The following is a 16,917-nucleotide window of genomic DNA, read 5'->3' as shown; positions in this document are numbered from 1 at the left end:
AGCCGGGCACCCACATTTAGAATGCCGGTGCCTCGGAGAGGAGGAGTAAAAGAACATGTTTTGACGGAAGAAATTCCGTTCGTCTGTATGGAATTCCGACGGAGAAAAAAACATGCATGCTAGGTAACAATTCAACGCATGCTCAGAAGCATTGAACTTTATTCTTCTAGGCTCGTTGTAGTGTTGTATGTAACCGCATTTTCGACGGTTGGAATTTGGTGTGTTCGTGTGTATGGAAGACAGCTTGAGCGGAATTCCGTCGGAAAAACCCATTGCGGTTTATTTCGACTGGAAATCCAATCATGTGTACGGGGCATAAGTCAGTCAGAATTTCCAATGGAAAAACTCAGATGGGGCATACACACGGTCGGAATATCTGATGAAAAAATTCCATCTGACTTTTTCCATCGGAAATTCCGACCGTGTGTACGAGGCATGAGTTGTTTGTAGTGTGTGAATAATATGTACAACTCAATAAAAAGGTATTTTGGGAAAAAAGTACAAAATATACAATAAAAAGAAAAAAGGATACACACTGCCCAGGTCAGTTCTGCAAACACATTAATATAATATATGCAATAATGTAGCAAACTAACCTTTGCTGGTCCTGATTCTGCATCCCTGTAGTCACTGGTGGCTTCTTGGGTGATGGACACGTTGAAGTACATTCCTCATTATAAATAATTGACTTTCTTTATTGCAAATAAGGTCACAGTAAAAAAACTATATACGTAAAAATAAAACATCTGCCAGAGACTGTTTTACATTGACATCATTATTTTTCGGGGATTCAGACTATTTGGCAACTGCCATGCTGAAAGCCAAGAGAAGAGCCAATAATTAACCTCTTCATCTTAATGCGTAGTCCGTCAGTGCTTAGTTATAATGCAAACAATTGCTACATTGTGATCATTATTTTTGCAGGACATTAAGACACAATCATTTGGGCATTGTATAGTAATGCCGCGTACACACGATCGAATCGTCTGATGAAAATGCTCCAATGGACCATTTTCATCACACGAACCGATCGTGTGTGGGCCCCATCGTTTTTTTTCCCATCGGTGAAAAAACGTAGACCCTGTTTTAAGATGATCTGATGGTTAAAAAACCGATAGAAAAAAGTCCATCGGTTAAAAATCCATGCATGCTCAGAATCAAGTCGACGCATGCTCGGAAGCATTAAACTTAGTTTTTCTCAGTAGGTTGTAGTGCTTTACGTCACCGCGTTCTGACACAAACGTTTTTTTAACTGATGGTGTGTAGGCAAGACTGATGAAAGTCAGCTTCATCGGATATCTGATCAAAAAAATCCATCGGTCTGTTTTTATCGGATGAACCGATCGTGTGTACAGGGCATTACAGTACAAACGAAGTGAACAATTCTGGAAGAATAAAGAAAAAAATTTTTACCGTTTATACTCGAGTATAAGACAAGTTTTTTAGCCCTTTTTTTAAGGCTGAAAATACCCCCCTCGGCTTATACTCGAGTCAGTGTACCTGAAATTATTGACAGGCTGCGGGTGTCCATTGTTTAAAAGTCACGGTCTCCTCCTGGTCCCTTCCGTGATGGGCGTTTCTCAGCAGACACAGTTCCGCCTATCACCGATGTTCTCTTATCCTCGGACTCAGTTTCCCAGCAGACACTGTGTTCAGTGTTCCGCCAATCACGGACGTCCTTTCATCCTCGGACAAGAGAATGTCTGTGATTGGCGGAAGACTAAACACAGTGTCTGCTGGAAAACTGAGTCTGAGGATGAGAGAACGTCCGTGATAGGCGGAACTGTGTCTGCTGAGAAACGCCCATCGCGGAAGGGACCAGGAGGAGACTGTGACTTTTTAACAATGAATGGACGCCTGCAGCCTATCAATAATTTCAGGTACACTGACTTGGGCACAGTGAGGCTGCAATGGGCACAGGGAGGATGGGCACAGTGAGGTTTCAATGTGCACAGTGAGGTTTCAATGTGCACAGTGAGGTTTCAATGTGCACAGTGAGGTTTCAATGTGCACAGTGAGGTTTCAATGTGCACAGTGAGGTTTCAATGTGCACAGTGAGGTTGGGCACAGTGAGGTTGCAATGGGCACAGTGAAGCTGCAAATAGGCATTGTTGACCCTCTTTTCCGCTTACAGTAGCTGCTGCATTTTTCACCCTAGGCTCATACTCGAGTCAATACGTTTTCCCATTTTTTTGTGGTAAAATTAGGTACCTCGGCTTATACTCGAAGAATAAAATACAATCATTATTATACTAAACAAAAAGCAAGCATAATTCAAAGGGAAAATAAGAAAGTTAGAATCTCTAGAAATAATTATTATTGGCAGTTATACACAGTAATGCTGGCCGTTTACACAACACTTTACATATTGTCTTCAAAGACGCATGCCGCGTACACACGATCATTTTTCGGCATGAAAAAAAAACATTGTTTTTCAGCATGTCCAAAAAACGAAGTTGTTCCAACTTCATAATTAAAAATGATGTTGCCCACACACCATCGTTTTTAAAAAAATTATGAAAAAAGCGCGGTGACGTACAACACGTACAACGGCACTATGAAGGGGAAGTTCTATTTGCCTTTGGGCTGCTTTAGCTGATTCCGTGTTAGTAAAAGACGATTTGCTCTTTTCTGTCTGTTACAGCGTGATGAATGTGCTTACTCCATTATGAATGGTAGTTTTACCTGAACGAGCGCTCCCATCTCATAACTTTCTTCTGAGCATGCGCGGGTTTAAAACGTTGTTTTAGCCCACACACGATCATTTTTTACAACACGAAAAACTACATTTTTTAAAACAACGTTAAAAAATGCATCATGTTATCTTCAAGAAAACTGCCTAAAATCTCGATGAGAAAAATGGAGAACCTGCTCTCTATTTTCTCGTTGTGATTCTCGGCAGTGTTTTCACGAGAGTGTGTATACTTACCTGTCGCCGTAGAAACCCGCGCAGGCTCGAAATGACTTTGACGCATTTGCGGTAGCTTCCTAGGCATAGGTAGGGTGCAGCAAGATGGCGGCGTTGTACGCAATGATGTCACCGCGTTCTTGCCTTTCAAAAGAACCGCGGTTCTTTTGAAAGGAGTGTCTGTACACTCGGGCGCCAAGAGAATCTTGCCAAGAATCTCACAGGAAAAACGAGGGTTTTTTCCTAACGAGATTCTGGCCTGTGTGCACAGGGCTTTAATGCATGGTTTCCAATGGCATCCTAACATATGGGGCCATATTCTGAGTAAAGTTACGATGGAGTATCTCAGGATACTCCATCGTATCTCTCTTTTTTGCCCAGTGTATCTATGCGAGTGATTCTTAGAATCATTTTCGCATAGATACACTGAAGATCCGACATGTGTAAGTCACTTACACTGTCGGATCTTAAATGTAATTACTCCGCCGGCCGCTAGGTGGCGTTTACGTTCAGGTCTCATTTGTTTATGCAAATGAGCCTGATACGCCGATTCCTGAACGAATTTGCGTCGCGTAACTGTCGCTAACTTCGTTTGTGTAGGCGTAAGGTTACCCCTGCTATATGAGGGGTAACCTTACGCCAGTCCCACGTAGGCCATGTTAAGTATGGCGTCGGGTCCGGGTCGTGTTTTCCCGTCGGGTACGTCGTTTTACTAAGTCGTTCTTGAATACGTCATTGACGTTTTACGCCGAGAACTGGAGCATGCGCACTGGGCTATTTTAAGCCCGGCGCATGCGCAGTTCGTTAGAATCGGGGGCACGCTTAATTTAAATAGAAGCCGCCCCCTTGGAGATACGCGGGGATACGCCGGGCCAAATACACTCCGCCACCCCAAACTACGGAGCAAGTGTTTGGGGAATACAGCACTTGCTCCTGTAGGTTGGGGCGGCGGAGTGTAAATGGCTTACGTGCCACCCGCCGGAATTATACGAGAATATGGCCCATGGTTACAGTAGCCAGCAAAGCACACTCTCACTACAGTGCATTATAATCTACATTCCTTGTGCTGTGCTTTGTTGAATAAAAGGTACATGTCTAGTTTTACATGAATTGTGCTGTCAACCCATTTAAAATGACTGGGCCTCCCTAATGCACAGTGCCTTTGATGTTCAGTACAAACATGTCAAGTGCAGGAAATCCATACCGGTCTACATAATCCTTTAATCGGTTGCAGTCTCCTTATTACTTGCTTTAAAGCAAGCTTCTGAAACAACATTGAAGTAATAATGGGATTTACTCCCTATGAAATCGTGCACTAATTTAAAGCGGAGCTCCACCCTAAAGTGGAACTGCCGCTGATCGGAACCCTCCCCCCCTCCGGTGTCACATTTGACACCTTTCAGGGGGGAGGGGGTCTAAAGACAGGTATTTGCACCCACTTCCGGCCACAGTCTGCGGGCAGGACGTCACCTCCCGTCCCCGTCCCCCCATTGTGTTCTGGGAACACTCTGCTCTCAGAGCACAGCGGGTGCCAAGTCGGAGCGCTTCACTTCCTGGTTCCCTCACCGAGGATGGCGGGGGGGCAGCAGAGTGACGAGCGATCGCTCATCCTCTGCTGCGGACAGCGCTGGACTCCAGGACAGGTAAGTGTGTCGATATTAAAAGTCAGCAGCTGCAGCGGACATCCGCTTTAAAGTGATTGTAAATAATCACCTTGTAAAACAACCCATTTAGTTTAAAATTGAAATGAAAGGCAAACATTTCTGTATATATTTCTATATATTTTTTTTTTTATAAGTGATTACATTCCCTTTGTTGCCTCCAAAAAAAAACATCAATTGTAGCCTCACTGTGCCCATCAATTGTAGCCTCACTGGGCCAGATTCACAGTGGAGATACGACGGCGTATCTCTGTTTCTATCTATGCGACTGATTCATAGAATCAGTTACGCATAGATAGCCAGAAGATCCGACAGGTGTAATTGTTTTACACTGTCGGATCTTAGGATGCAATACCGCGGCCGCCGCTGGGGGGAGTTCGCGTCGTAAACCAGCGTCGGGTATGCAAATTAAGAGTTACGGCGATTCACAACGGATTTTCGCGTTCGATACGTCGCCGCTAGTCTAGTTTCCCGTCGCAAAGTTAGTCGTCGTTTTAGGTGCCCTAACTTTAGTCAGCAAGTGTATTGCTGTCTAAAGTATGGCCGTCGTTCCCGCGTCGAAATTTAAAAATCAACGTCGTTTGCGTAAGCCGTCCAGGAATACGGAATTACACTACGCGCGTCGCCGTTCGAGGGTCCGGCGCGGGAGCGCGCCTAATTTAAATGGCACACGCCCATTTCAATTGGCCCGCCTTGCGCCGGAGGCCGCCGGCGTAGGTTTTCATCGCAAGTGCTTGGTGAATTGCGATACGTTACGCCGCCGCTCTCCTATGTCAATCTGGCCCACTGTGCCCATCAATTGTAGCCTCACTGTGTCCATCAATTGCAGCCACTGTACCAGGGCCGGACTGGGAATAAAAAACCAGCCCTGGAATTTTTTTTTATACCATCCCAAAAGCATAACGTCATTATTTTCTTGTTCATAAAAAGGGAAAACCATACATTTTAAAGCACATTTGAAGAGTGTATTATATATAGATAAGACAGATATGAAAGCACATAGGGCTAGGGATATATAAGAGAAAATTCCAGTTAAAAGTGTAGCAATCAAGGGGGACCCCCAGAGACTCTGTGAATATGAGGAGGGGGGCGGGGCGGCTCTGGTGACCAGAGACCACTTTTAAATGCAGCCCACATGTGCAATGCCCACCAAATGCAGCCCACCTGTACAGTGCACACCAGTGCAATGTCCACCAAATGCAGCCCACCTGTGCAGTGCCCACCAATGCAATTCCCACCAAATGCAGCCCACCAGTGCAATGCCCACCTGTGCAGAGCCCACTAAATGCAGCCCGCCAAATGCAGCCCACCAGTGCAATGAGACAGAGAGATTGTTATACAGATTACAATTTGCAGAGGCAGCAAGCAAAGGTGACAGAGGGGGGGGGGGGGGGGGGGAGGGCACCATCCATGCAATGGTGAGAGAGATTATTATTATACAGAGTACAATTAAATTGCAGGGGCAGCAAAGGTGACAGAGAGAGGAGGGGGGGGGGGGGTGCACCGTGCAATGGTGAGAGAGAGAGATTCATTATACAGTTTATAATGAACAGCGTGGTGGTGAGAATGGCCTCCACGCCCCTGGTGACGTCAGATGCGACAAAATGCGTAGGATGGAGCTATAGCTTGTGACGTCACCATGCACACTGTAACCAGGTAGTCACTAGATTAAACCAGTATTTTATTTAATACTGATTTTTGTATCAATATGAGTGGCTCGCATTTGTTTTATACATTTTGGGGCAGATCCACATACATACGCTGCGCCCGGCGCAGATGTAAGATACGCTACGCCGCTGTAACTTACTTGGCTTTGGTTTGAATCCTCAACGAATTTGCGCCGTAAGTTACGGCGGCGTAGTGTATCTCTCGCGGCGTAAGGGCGCGGAATTCAAATTGGGCGGGTAGGGGGCGTGTTGGGCGCAAGGACGTCATTGTTTTCAACGTGAGCGTAAATGGCATCCAGCCCCATTCACGGACGACTTACGCAAACGACGTAAAATTTACAAAATTAGACGCGGGAACGACGGCCATACTTAACATGGAGTACGCCACCATATAGCAGCTTTAACTATACGCCGGAAAAAGCAGAACGGAAACGACACAGATGCCGTTGTATCTTGTTTTGTGGATACCAAAACAAAGATACGACGCGCAAAATTTGAAATTACGTGGCGTATCAAGAGATACGCCGGCGTAATTTCTTTGAGGATCTGCCCCTTTGTATACAGTTTTACACTATGTTGGCCTTACCGATACTGGGGTAGATTCAGGTAGGGGCGCGCAATGATACGGCGGCGTAGCTTATCGTCTTTAGGCTACGCCGCCGTAACTTACAGGAGCAAGTGCTGTATTCACAAAGCACTTGCTCCATAAGTTGCGGCGGCGTAGCGTAAAAGGGGCCGGCGTAAGCGCGTGTAATTCAAATGTGGAAGGGGGGCGTGTTTTATGTAAATGTATGATTACCTGACGTGTACATATCCCAGTGTGCATTGCTTCCAAGTACGGCGCAACGTCGTATTGGTTTCGACGTGAACGTAAATTACGTCCAGCCCTATTCGCGAACGACTTGCGCAAACGACGAAAAAAATTCAAATTTCGAAAAGGGGACGACGTCCATACTTAACATTGGCTGCGCCTCCTAATAGCAGGAACAACGTTACGCCGAAAAAGCCTTAACGCAAACAACGTAAAAAACGAACGCCGGGCGCACCTACGTTTGCGAATCGGCGTATCTAGGAAATTAGCAAATTCTACGCCGACAACAACGGATGCACCCCTAGCGGCCAGCGTCAGAATGCACCCTAAGATACGACGGCGTAAGAGACTTATGCCAGTCGTATCTTAGGCTAAAGTCGGCGTATCTTGCTTTCTGAATAGAATACAATATGTTTGAGTCACGATTTTTGCTTGAAGTTTTTACCGCGGCAATGTGGATTTATATTTTGGTCTTCAATTTATCTAATTGTTTTTGCAAACTGCTTTTTTTTTCTGACCTGTTACCGCAATTTCTGTTTGTTTATATAAATACCATGACAACTAACATGAAGACATCATCCCATGACAAACGGAACTTGAAACTGGTTACAAATCTCCATGAAACTAAAATGTAAAACAATTGTTGTTACTTTGTCTTTTGTAGATGGACTTTTTTCTCAGTTTTTTTAAAAACTTAATAAAATAGAATTTATAAAAAAAAAAAAAAAAGAAATGTAAACCAAAAGCAGGCAGATGCATAGGAGAGGGATTCTAAAGAGAATTTATTTTAAAACTGCAGGAATATGAACTCTTTCCGACAAGCGCATGCATATATGTGACCTCACAGTGTCTTCTTTTGTGGGGCCACATATATGCAACTTTGTGTTTGTGCCAAAAGAGCGCTGCACAGCCCACTCACAACATTGAGGTTGATTTGCTAAAACTGGAGAGTGCAAATTCTGATGCAGCTGTGCATGGTGGCCAATCAGCTTCTAACTTCAGCTTGTTCAATTAAACTGGATGTAAACCCACTCTCATCCTCATCAAATGTCTCCCCTCTGTCTGTTATAAGAACTGAAAAACTGCAGATTATGTGGGTCAGCAGGGCCGCCATCAGGAATCATGGGGCCCCTTACACAGCTTCAGGCATAGGCCCGCAGGAGCAGAGAGGGGGGGGGGGTTGGGGGATGTGCTGGCGCGAAATGAGAAGCGGGGGGGTGCCGCCACTAATTGAGAAAATTGAAAAAATATATATTAAAAAAAAGGGGGGGGGGTAGCCATCCGGGGTCCTGGGGACCTCTGGGCCCTTTAATAAAAAGAAAAAAAAAAGAAAGAAAAAAAAATATATATATATATATATACCGTATTTATCGGCGTATACCGCGCACTATTTTGCCCTGAAAATCAGGGCAAAATCGTGGGTGCGCGATATACGCCGATACCCGCTTTCCCGCCATGAGTTTGAATACTGCGCCCGCATATAGCGAGCGCAGTACACTCGTGAATCTTCGACCAGTCTCGGCGCCTCTCGTACTGACGTCCTGACGTCCTGAGCGTACAGGACGTCAGTGCGAGAGGCGCCCGAGCCTGCCCGAAGATTCACGAGTGTACTGCGCTCGCTATATGCGGGCGCAGTATTCAAAGTCGTGGCGGGAAACGAGCGGGAGGACGCCGCCGAAGGACGCCGGACCCGCCGAAGATGGACACCGGACCCGCCGAAGATGGACACCGGACCCGCCGAAGATGGACGCCCGACCCGCCGAAGATGGACGCCCGACCCGCCGAAGACGGACGCCGGACCCGCCGAAGAGGACACCCGACGAGGCCGCAGAAGGACGCCGGACCCGACGAGGCTGCAGATGGACGCCGCGCAAGACATCAAAACTGTAAGTACAAAACAACAAAAAATCTTTTTTTCCCACAGGATTGGGGGCCACTTTGGGGGTGCGCGGTATACGCCAGAGCGCGTTATACCGCGATAAATACGGTATATATATTTTTTTTTATATATAAAAAAAAGGGGGGGGGGTTGCTATCCAGGGCCCTGGGCCCTTAAAAAAAAAATATATATATATATATATATATATATATATATATATATATATATATATAATTTTTTTTAATAAAAATAAATTACAAAAAAGGGGGCTTGCCATCCGGGACCCTGGGGACCTCTGGGCCCTTTAATAAAAATAAAAAATAAATAAACCTCTGGGCCCTTTAATAAAAAATAAACAAAAGAATATTGAAAAAATAAATAAAATTAATTTATAAATAAATAAATAAAAAAGGGGGGTTGCATCCGGGGCCCTGGGGACCTCCGGGCCCTTTAATAAAAAAATATATAAAAAAATAAACATTTTATATAAAAAAAATAAGGGGGGTTGCCACATGGGGACCTCTGGGTCCTTTAAAAAAAAATATATATATATATATATATATATATAAAAAATTATATAATTTTTTTTAATTTTTTTATAAAAAAGGGGAGATGCCATCTGGGGACCTGGGGATCTCTGGGCCCTTTAATAATAATACAAAAAAATACATACCTACATACATACATACATATGTATATGGGAAAAAAAAGGAAACAAAAAAAGGGGGGGGGGGATGCCATGCCATCCGAGCCCCTTACAGGTGTACTGCCTGTACCCCCCTGATGACGGCCCTTTGTGGGTGGATCTGTTTTCTGGAGCTCTGTGGGTGGAGTCGTGATGTCAGTAGACTCCATGCCCTCCTCTACACTCCCCTTGTCAACATGCATTTTTCCTGTGTATTCCTTACACTAAATTCTGCTATGATCACTAACATCCAGTCAAAATCCAGAAAAGTAACCACATGACTTCAGAAAAGGAGTGGGGGTGGGAATTAAAAAATATTGCCTGTCTCCAGGCTAGTGCATGAAATATGTAAATAACTTGTCACTCACAGCAAGGGGGCGGAACGGACCAAGGTTTTTCTCTGTAAATCCGTTTTATTTCTCTGAACAATAAATAAGGATTGCTCAGAGCTGGATTAACTCTATGTGGTAAGACTGGGCACAGGTGATAGGCAATCTTATACTGTACATTGTGACATCAACAAAATAAATAAAAAAAATTCTGGTTTACATCCACTTTAAGCTTTGACAAATAAAAGAAAACGTTGGAAGCTGATTGGTTTCTTTGCAGACCTGCACAAGATTTCCAGTTTTAGTAAATCAACCCCAAAGAGGCTGAACTTTCACCAAATATTCCTGGCATTGGCGGCTGGTGCTCCAAATTTTTTGGGGTGGCGCAAACAAATGAACAAAAACCCCCATAAATTGTAGTCTCACTGTGCCCATCAAACGCAGCCACTGTGCCCATCAAACGCAGCCACTGTGCTCATCAAACGCAGCAACTGTGCCATCACTTGTTGCCACTGTGCCATCAAACGCAGCCCCTGTGCTCATCAAACGCAGCAACTGTGCCATCACTTGTTGCCACTGGGCCATCAAACGCAGCCCCTGTGCCAGCAAATGCAGCCACTGTGCCCATCAAACGCAGCCACTCTGCCCATCAAACGCAGCCCCTGTGCCTGTGCTCATCAAACGCAGCAACTGTGCCATCACTTGTTGCCACTGTGCCATCAAACGCAGCCCCTGTGCCAGCAAATGCAGCCACTGTGCCCATCAAACGCAGCCACTCTGCCCATCAAACGCAGCACCTGTGCCATCAAACGCAGCCCCTGTGCCATCAAACGCAGCCACTGTGCCCATCAAACGCAGCCACTGTGCCCATCAAACGCAGCCACTGTCCCAATAATTGTCGCCACTGTGCCATCAAACACAGCCACTGTGCCATCAAACGCAGCCACTGTACCATCAATTGTCGCCACTGTGCTATTAATTGTCGCCACTGTGCCATCAATTGTCGCCACTGTGCCATCAATTGTCGCCACTGTGCCATCAAACGCAGCCACTGTGCCATCAAACGCAGCCACTGTGCCATCAATTGTCGCCACTGTGCCATCAAACGCAGCCACTGTGCCATCAAACGCAGCCACTATGCCATCAAACGCAGCCACTGTTCTATTGTCGCCACTCTACTATCAAACGCAGCCACAATCAATTGTCGCCACTGTGCCATCAATTGTCGCCACTGTGCCATCAATTGTCGCCACTGTGCCATCAATTGTCGCCACTGTGCCATCAATTGTCTCCACTGTGCCATCAATTGTCTCCACTGTGCCATCAATTGTCTCCACTGTGCCATAAATTGTCGCCACTGTGCCATTAAACGCAGCCACTGTGCCATCAAACGCAGCCACTGTGCCAATCAATTGTTGCCACTGTGCCAATCAATTATTGCCACTGTGCCCATCAATTGTCGCCACTGTGCCCATCAATTGTCGCCAGTTTGCCCCATACAATGCCGCCAGTTTGCCCTGTAAAATACCGCCAGTTTGCCCTGTAAAATACCGCCAGTTTGCCCTGTAAAATACTGCCAGTTTGCCCCCGCCCGGCACTTACTTTTCTCAGGTCAGCCATCCTCCTCCACGATCCCTCGATGTCTTCTCCCGCCCTCAATGACGCTTCAGCCAATCAGGTGACCGGTACCCAGACCCGGTGAACCTGATTGGCTGAGACACGTGTCAGTGTTAACCAGGGAACGCACACCCTGTGCGCCCCCTGGTTAACCATTTGGAAGCCCATTAGAGCCCACAGGCCGCTGGCTCTGATAGCCATCTCCAAAACACACCCACCGTTGTTATTCAGAATAGTGGGCGGCAGCGGCGACAATACATAGATTCATGCAATACCCGTTTTCCGATTGGCCAAAAAGAGAAGTCTCTCAATTGGCTGCTGAGGAGGACGAAGGAAACAGAAGCTACCACCAACGTCGCCGTATTGACCCGTGGAGAGCAGGGGAACAGGAGGCCTCCGCTGAGTCTGGGAAGTGGCCGATGATGGGGTAAGTGCTACCGACCAACCAGGAAGGGTTGGCATACTGTTTGCCACCCCCCAAAAATTTCTACCGGCTGCCACTGATGCAAACAACAAATAATATTCTCATAAGTGGTTTTGTCGCTGCGATTGTCAGGAGCAGGAGAACTTATTTTGGGTTGTTCCTTTTCGGTAGGTTATAGTAATAGCAAGAAATACATAGCTGGATCTTCAAAAATCATTGTTTTGTTTTCACAAAAGGCCCAAAGTATGAATAAATAAAGAGAAGGACCAAAATGATACAAACAATACAATTGTTTCCTCTTTGGAGTTCCCCTTCTTTTCATGTGTGATATTGTTTATGCTTTGCATTGTTTTTGTCAGTTCATCCTCTCCTTGCAGCTGTAAAAAAAAATTAAAAGCATTTCTTCAGTCAAAATGTAAAAATCATTTATTCATTTCCACATTGTATTTCAATAATTTCTTGCCCACTCCTCTAAATCTGAACAATCTTAAAGTTTGTAAACTTACATTGTGAAGATTCCACACATTTACTTCCTTGATTTCTGTGACACGTAGTCCTTATGTCCTGTGAGTAGGCACTGATGTGCCACACATGTCACAGAGCCTGCCTTCTGAACTACAGAGGTGCTGATAGGATTTTAATGAGGTGGAGCCAGTACAGGAATCACTGCTTGCAAGGTACTGTGGGATATGTAGTCCTAGCAATTGAGGAGATGCTGGAAAGCATGCAGGAAATCCAGGAAGTTGTGGAAAGAGATGGCCAGCAGACAGGCAGGATTCATAACATGAAGGAGATTTTTCAAGTGAGTTTATTTTGCATTGTAACAAATAATTATTGTTTGTATTGTTCTTACAATGCCGATGTTAAAAAATAAAAATGTATGCTGTGACCACAGATTACCTATAACTTTCCTTCTTAAATAAGAGTGTTGTCATCCTGCAGCAATAGTGTGTAGGGTTCAGCAACCATTTTCCACTAAAGGGCCAGATTCAGTGTATGTGAATGCATGGAGGGCCCCATTCACCTGCTAAATAATAAATGAAGATAATAATAATCCTAACATAGTAATAATTACAGTACAGGTTTACCTCACTTTAGGGTGCTTCCCTAATACAAAGCCAGTTTAGTCTGAGGGAGCATGTGGCTGGGGATTCAGACTTTACTGCCCCATCCTGGCACCCAAGGGTGGCTGATGCCAGACCTGCCAGGCAGCATGGTCTGGAGATGGGGTTCCTGTCCCCAGAGGTGATGGGGTTCCTACCCTGGATGAGACTCATCTTTCTCCATGGATTGTGGTCCTGCCTCTTGTGAAGATACAGGATGTTACACAATTTACTGTATTTATTAGCATATAACACGCACAGGCGTATAACACGCACATTCATTTTAAGAGGGAAGTTTCAGGAAAAAAACTTAAAGGGTCACTTTTTTTTAGCTAAATAGCTTCCTTTACTTTACTGCAGTCCTGGTTTCATGATCTCATTGTTCGTTTTTGCTCTGATGTTGCTGTAATCCTTCTCTGTTCTGAACAGTCTGTTTCCTGATGAAAAAAGTCATGGGAGCTTTCTCTCTGTGGCACTAATCAAGGAGGTGTGATTACTGTGTGTCTTAAACCCCTCAGAACCAATCACTTTAGTTTTACAAACCATCACTGCCCTCTATTGGCTCTGTGTCTCTGTACTTCACAGAAGCATGAAACTAGATACATAAATGAAACTGAAACTGTAGGTACATCATATGATTGATTTTTATCTATTTTTAATCATTTTTAAAAGAAATCACTTAACTATTATGTCTCTATACCCTGTAAACAGTCATTTTAGCAAAACAAAAAAAATATTTCCTTTACAACTCCTTTAAGTTTTAAATAAAGAACTTTAAAACAAAATAAGGGTCAGTGCCCATCAATGCAGCTTGATCAATGCCCATCTATAGCCTCACAATTGCCCATCAATGCAGCTTGATCAATGCCCATCTGCAGCCTCCCCCTTGCCATCAATGCAGCCTGATCAATGCCCATCTCTGGGAGGGGGCCGGGATGAGCGCCGTCAGATTATATACAGCGAGAATCTCCTATTTACTCGGCAGCCTCTTTAATTCAAAGTCCCGCCTCCTAGACCGGCTTCTGTGATAAACAGAACATTTGGTCCAATGCCGGCCCAAGAGACGGTACTTCCTATTACAGAGGACGCTGTGTAAACAGGAGATTCTCACTGTATGTAATCTGACATCGATTGTCCCGCCCCCCTCCCCGTTCTCTCCGAGGCAGCCCAAATTGCAGTTATCGTGTATAACACGCACCAGGGGCAGACTGACAACTCATGGTGCCCCCGGGCAATGGGAGATTATGGGGCCCCCGGGCAATGGGAGGTTATGGGGCCCACAGGCAATAGATTATGGGGCCACACAGTACACACACATACAGTATACATACACAGTATACACACACAGTATACATACACAAACTGGAAAGGTACTGGAGAGGCGGGGCAGCTATAATCTTGGGATTTAATAAAAAAAACACAGCTTTTTAGATACTGTCCCTGGTTTTACTGTGGCTGGCAACCCTGATGGGGCCCCCTAGTGGCATGGGGCCCTCGGGCAGTGCCGGGAGCCGAATGGTCAGTCCGCCCCTGACACGCACACATTATCTTCAACTGATTTGCAGGGTGAAAAAGTGAGTGTTATACGCCAATAAATACAGCAAAAAAAAAAAATAGGCTTTTATTTATGCTCACATGAAATGTAAATTGTAAAGATGCTAGTCCTTACAGGTTTTTCTTTTTGTTTCTACATAACCTCCCATTCTGAAAGAACTACATGTACACAATAAGCAATTATCATTCGGTTTTTGAGCCGATGGTTGTGGAGGGAGTAGAGCACTTCTCAACACGTTTCCCATACATTAAAATCACAAGAAATAAGGATTATTTTTAGGGGTTAGCCAACATACCTGGGTTCAATTCAAGCCAGGTTAGCAGAACCTGAACTCCATTAAAATCAATGGGAGCGAAATGTAAAAACACATTAGTGACTCGTTTCTGGGGAAGGGGTTGTCATATAAATGGCATGGAAAGATGGACACCACCCTGTGAGTCACGTACCAAGAAAATAAAAAAAAGTCCTTTATTTAGAAAAAAAAAAGTCCCATAATATACATCTATCATTAATCACATTGTCCAGTGATGCAGATCCACAGCAGTCACGATAAATAATGCCCTCCATCAGAAAATAAATCCTGTTGACCAATAGATACGTCTGATCCCATCAAGACTTGTGTGGAATTCCATCTAACGGGGCCCTGACTTTAAAAGTAAACTAAGTGGTGGGGTCCCCTAGGTCAGTGGTCATCAACCCTGTCCTCAGGGCCCACTAACAGGCCAGGTTTGCAAGATAACTGAAATACATCACAGGTGATATCATTTGCTGCTCAGTGATTGCAGTATTCTAGTCTGCATCTCCCAAGGTAATACATAAAACCCGGCCAGTTAGTGGGCCCTGAGGACAGGGTTGATGACCACTGCCCTAGGTGACCAAGTATGACCACGGCCAATATTTGGTCATGGTCGCTGCCCAAATAATGCAATTTGGCCATATTTGGTCAGCGATGTCATGCTATCCCCAGCTGGGGATTCACAGACAGTAAATTAATTGGGTTGTATGACAACACTGGTTGCTAAGGACATGGCAGGTGCTGACATACACCACGTTCTTAGCAACCATTGAAAGATAGAAAGCTATCTTATATAGTAGTGGAAGAAACAACCACATTTGAGCTCAATAGCTCATCCCTATCAGCTAGCCAATATCTTTTGGCATAATAGTACACCTATATCACCTCTTATTAGAGAATCTTTTCTGTGGTTACTTTTATACAGCCTAATAACAATTTGGGGACAATCCTGCAGGGTGCTAATACTGATGTGACAGGGTTGCTATATCCCCTTTCCAAATATTTAACTCTAAATCTTAGCCTAAAGATCCAGATATTTTTTAACCCCTTGGCACCGGCTGCACACAAATATGCGGACTCTCTGCGCCATAAAGTTGCAGACACAAAAGCATCTACAGGAGGGGGCAAAGACAAGACCAGTTACCCTGCACAAGCAGAGAGATCAGCAGTTAGCAGTCTTTATTACAGGAAGGAAAAGGTTTTATTTTTATTTTTTTGTGTAACTTCTTCCTTCCTCTTCTGGTAACCATGGATTACTGCACAGATCTGGAAGAAAGGCACACCAAGATTAGGGCTGGGTTCACACTATTGGGAATTGGATGTGGATTTACCGCATCCAATTCGCAATAGCAGGGGATTTTGACTGGCTCTCTATGGTGCTTGTTCACATATCTCAGCAATGCAATGGTGTGATCTGCACAGGAGTCCGTGCGTCTTTTGGTCTGTTTCAGGTCCGAATTCAGGCCAAAATTTGGGCTGAAATTGGACCTGAAACAGTGAACAGGGGCGCACAGGACTCCTGCTGTGAGACGTATGCGGCGATAGTGTGAACCCAGCCTCAAGAAGGATATATAGATGTGTAGGTATTTAAAATATTGTGTTATGTGTATGGCATGGTATATCTGTGTCACATACAGGCATTCAAGGTTACACATCAAAAGGTGTTTGCTGACCAAAAGGGTTAGTGGTCAAACACAGATCAAAGGAACAGCTGAGGACCCTTTGATGTGTTAATCTTATCTAAGACTAGGTGTGTGAGATGGCCTGGTACTTCCTTACATACATAAGGAAGTATTTATTGATGGTAATTAGACTTGGGGAATTATTCCTATTCAGGGAAACGGTTGGCTGACCTGGAAGAACCACTCCCTCCAGTGTGAGACCAGTATTTGAGAAAGTCAAGCTGGCATTCAGTCTTGTCACTCTATGATGAATATAGCATAGGTCTAGGAAAAGATGGGATTCTGAATTACTCTGTTGAAT

The sequence above is a fragment of the Rana temporaria genome, chromosome 9 (genome assembly GCF_905171775.1).
Source record: "Rana temporaria chromosome 9, aRanTem1.1, whole genome shotgun sequence".
NCBI classification, from domain to species: Eukaryota; Metazoa; Chordata; class Amphibia; order Anura; family Ranidae; genus Rana; species Rana temporaria.
The sequence above is the reverse complement of the archived record's forward strand: the minus strand, read 5'-3'. Positions refer to the sequence as shown.